General features: G+C 38.8%; 1 long non-coding RNA gene across 1 annotated transcript; it reads left to right on the top strand.

Moving 5' to 3' along the window:
• Positions 1-1,006: 1,006 nt before the first annotated feature.
• Positions 1,007-3,706, top strand: LOC121393589. Its single transcript, XR_005961171.1, has 4 exons — positions 1,007-1,145; positions 1,655-1,810; positions 2,349-2,671; positions 3,607-3,706. It is a non-coding gene; the product is annotated as an uncharacterized LOC121393589 (long non-coding RNA).
• Positions 3,707-4,737: the final 1,031 nt, after the last annotated feature.

The raw sequence follows: 4,737 nt of genomic DNA, 5'->3' as shown, positions 1-4,737 counted from the left end.
TTTCACTTAATATATTGCATTCAATGTGGGCACATTATCATTTTCATTTAAATATTAAAACATATAAATGTGAAGTCTGCCAAAATCCCTTCTTTTGCGGGTTTGTATGCATCTTATGCAGTACAGTGGATGCACTCCATTCATGCTGGGAGCTATTACTTTGATACTTAAATCTGGAAAAACCTCTTACTGCAGTCTCAGGTATGCATATGTTGTACCAAGTAGTATCAGGTATATCACTGCTCTAATGCTCCCATAAAAGGAGATTAACTGGCCAGTGTAAATTACTATAAAAGAGCCACATATTGTGCACCATTTCATTACTGAAACTTTCCCTTAAGGGGCTGCTAAACTCTTGCAATTTGCCATATTTAGTTGATACAATTAGTTGATACTATTTCCAGCATCTCGCGAGTATTAAGAACTATTGTATCAATTCTAACAGCTGCTTTTAATGAAACTCCGATAGTCTGCTCAACAGGGCCAAAGATAAGAAGCATCCCTATTTCTGTAAATTTATATATGATACACATGGGAAGGAGCTGCCATATTGCTCCACTTAGCCAGTACAATATAAGGTTATAGATCATAGACCAGTGGACGCCTTCTCTGTATTTTTGTATTGATGCATATAGGAGAGAGCTGCCATATTGCTTTACTTTGTATGGTACGAAGAACAAAATTGCAAGAGGGCAGCTCACCTTTTATATGCTCCAATTGTTGCAGCGGAGTCCAAATGAGCTGGTGGTCATATGACTTTTGACAATTTATAATACTGTAGGGTGTCTCTCTGCTTAATGGCATAATGAAGAGGCCAGCCCCTTCCCCCCAAATCTATGTGGCACCTTCACGGACCCTTAGACAGCTGCTTAGTAGTAGCTGCCGCAACTTGCCCATATCCCATTCAGAACAATACAAAAAAACTTTTTTTCAGACTGGGTGGAACCCACCCTATGGTGTAATGAACTGAGAGCAAACAAGTATAACCAATAGCATGCAAGTCATTAGTTAAGCTAGGCCATTAGCCCAGCCCCTGTGATGTAGCTTTGCTATATCAACCCCTGTAGGAACTAGAATTTATTAAAAGGTCTTTACTCTGCCTGCCACTGAGACGCTCCACATGTTTGCTTCTCAGCCATTTACTGGTAATGTATAAACTTTCTTGTCTAGTTTTCTCTATTTTTCTGTATTTTTATTTGCTAGTTACATATGACATATAATGCATTAAACCAGTAAAATCCTAGTTGTTCGGTTTAAAGAAAAAGTTGAGAGCTGAAGTTCAACAATAGTGCCATTGCAGCTTACAAAGGTGCAAACCACTCATTCCAAATTTTCTCCCCATAATGCACCATTTTGGTTTTAACTGAAGCACTATGGTGATATATTTTGGTCAGTAATATCTCATTTTAACGTGTTTGATGGGGTTGCTCAGCTTCAAACTGTATGCCTGGTATGTACTTTAGATTACAGCATGGAGATGTAGAATAGCACTGTCCAATACCTTTAGTAATAGCTACAATGATATCAGGGACTTCTAATACCATTACAATTTGCAGTAGGACTTGTAATGGATGAGTTATACTTAAGAGTTCCCTGAGTTTGATTTTGTGCTAAACAAATTGCAATTTCTTCTCTTTTGGGTACCATCAAACAGACAAAAGCATGTCTGGACAGGATTTATCCTTCAGCTCCCCAACTCCAGTTCCAGCAGTGGAAAAACTATGCTGGGAGGAAGATAAGGAGTGCCACTGCCCAGACTGCAAACAAGAGATAAAGCCTCTCCACATGTTTGCTTCTCAGCCATTTACTGGTAATGTATAAACTTTCTTGTCTAGTTTTCTCTATTTTTCTGTGTTTTTATTTGCTAGTTACATATGACATATAATGCATTAAACCATTAAAATCCTAGTTGTTCAGTTTAAAGAAAAGGTTGAGAGCTGTAGTTCACCAATAGTGCCATTGCAGCTTACAAAGGTGCAAACCACTCATTCCAAAGTTTCTCCCCATAATGCACCTTTTTGGTTTTAACTGAAACACTAGCACATTGTTTAGTGATTTAGCACATTAATGGTGATATATTTTGGTCAGTAATATCTCATTTTAACGTGCTTGATGGGGTTGCTCAGCTTCAAACTGTATGCCTGGTATGTACTTTAGATTACAGCATGGAGATGTAGAATAGCACTGTCCAATACCTTTAGTAATAGCTACAATGATATCAGGGACTTCTAATACCATTACAATTTGCAGTAGGACTTGTAATGGATGAGTTATACTTAAGAGTTCCCTGAGTTTGATTTTGTGCTAAACAAATTGCAATTTCTTCTCTTTTGGGTACCATCAAACAGACAAAAGCATGTCTGGACAGGATTTATCCTTCAGCTCCCCAACTCCAGCTCCAGCAGTGGAAAAACTGTGCTGGGAGGAAGACAAGGAGTGCCACTGCCCAGACTGCAAACCAAAAGAAAAGCCAGGTGAAAACATCAGTCCACGGCAAGACAGTTCCATGTGGAAAAACATCAAATGCCCTTTCCTGGCACAACTACTGAAACCACTGCCAGAGAATCAAAGAAGAAAGGACAAGAAAAATATAAGATGCTATGTCTGTGGTGTCTGTGGACATAAAGCTCGTCACTGCTGGAGCTTAAACATGTAACAATGTGACTGTTAGGTAAGCATGACCCCAAGATGCACCATACACGTCATTCATCTTTTCTGCCCTTCTATGTTCCTACATTGCCCACCTGCATTTAGCTACACAAACTCTTATTCTGTAACTTTGAATTAATACATATGGGTTGGAGCTGCCATGTTGTTTCCTTTATATATTACAGTATGAGGCAGGACTGGACTGGGATTCAAAATAGGCCCTGCCATTCCTAGTACATAGAGGCCCAAACAGACCCCAACCGCCCACTTAATAGTCACTTTCTATGGCATCTTACAGCAGCCCCTCTGGCATTTGCCAGAACCCACAGATTGCCAATCTGGGCCTGGTATGAGGGTATAGCTCTCTGTATTTTTCTATTTACACATATAGGAGGAGAGAGGTGCCAAATTGTTTCCCTTAGACAGTACAGTATGAGGGTATATGTAAAAAAAGTGTTTCTAAATATAATAATGTGTACATTAACATAACACTGGCTCTATACTGGCTGTGGCTAGATGCTCCATTTGAGTATCTAACTAATCTAATTGACACAAACCTTCATACAGACAGACAGGCTACTAATAGAAAATCATTCATTAGGAAGAATCATGTGTCCACGTGAAACCTCTAAAATAATACAGTGCATTAAAAAATCTGTTTCTTGATGCATATGGCAGCTATTATCCTAAATGGTTGAGACTAGTTTGTTTTCTGATGGTTGTTTCTTATGTAATTTGTATTATCTTAATTATCTACTAAGAACAACATTTTATTATAAATTAAATGAATAGGAATGTTTTGCCCCTGATATGAATTTATGTAACTAGCCTTCATATTTTCTGGTGGTCAGTGGGTAGAACAGGTAAAGCATGAGATTTCAAAAACATGCAAAATACTGTATATGAGAGAATAATAGTTTAGCCACTGTACTGATAAAATGTGTATTTTTGTTGCAGGAGCCTGATGGAGGAAGACCTGCCATTAGGGGAGACTAAAGCAGCAGTTTGTGTGTGCACTTATGTTTGTTGTTGGTTTAAATAAAAAGTTTGAAACTGACAAGTTTTATGGCCTGAATATTTTTCTTTCTGTGTCTCAAATAGTAGTCATTGGATATGACAGTGTACACTGTTGGACTCATTATTAAAGCAAGTATAATGTAGATAACAATACATGCACCATTTCTATTCTGTAGGTCTCCAAACCCTTAGCTGTGAATAAGATGCTTTCCCAGTAACTCAGAAATGACTAAGCTGCTAGCAGAACCTTAACTGGCACATGCTGTATAGTAATTGTACTGCTGCTGTGTATTTCATCATCTGGGGGAAAGCAGAAGCACAAACACCTCTGTCACCACCTGTAATGGTATTAATGTGCCCTGTCTGGTACACATAATAGCACCTTATGTAATAAAGGGTGAGGGTTAGAGTGGCTACATTTGCCCAGAAGCAGCAACCCATAGCCATACCCAATAACATGTTTGCTTTAGGTTACTGCTCCTGGGCAAACTTTTATTATAAATGGTAACAAATATAGCCTTTTTCCTTAGATGTTTGCCTGTTACCAATTCATTGTGTACCAGACCGGGTGGTTTTCATTCAAAGAGGAGGAGGCTACTGCCCACCTGGGGTCTGCTTTTCAGCCTGTGTATTTCAGCAGGCTATTTTAACCTTATTGCAAAATGGTTTTGTATCCCCCTGTCAGCATATTTCTATGAGGCCAGCATAAAAACAGATGTGTTCTGTATATTTGTATTTATACATATGGGAGGGAGCTGCCATATTGATCCCCTTAGCCAGTATAGTATTGGGGTATGAATCATAAAGCATCCAGTGGATCACTTCTCTGTATATTTGAATTTATAAATATGGGAGGGAACTTTCATATTAATCCACTCAGCCAGTATAGTATGGGGGTATGAATCATAAAAAGAGGTAAAAAGCCCAGCAGCCAGTATCAGCTCCTATTGATGTCTGCCTTCAGAAGAGCAAGGGACTTACCTGGACAATAGACTTCACAACATTTTTCTCCCCCACCATTAGTCTGGCTTTTCATTCCTGTCCCCTTGTTTTCCCCATTGTTGCTCTACC

The sequence above is a fragment of the Xenopus laevis genome, chromosome 5L, assembly GCF_017654675.1.
Source record: "Xenopus laevis strain J_2021 chromosome 5L, Xenopus_laevis_v10.1, whole genome shotgun sequence".
NCBI classification, from domain to species: domain Eukaryota; kingdom Metazoa; phylum Chordata; class Amphibia; order Anura; family Pipidae; genus Xenopus; species Xenopus laevis.
This window is presented reverse-complemented; position numbering and strand designations above follow the sequence as displayed.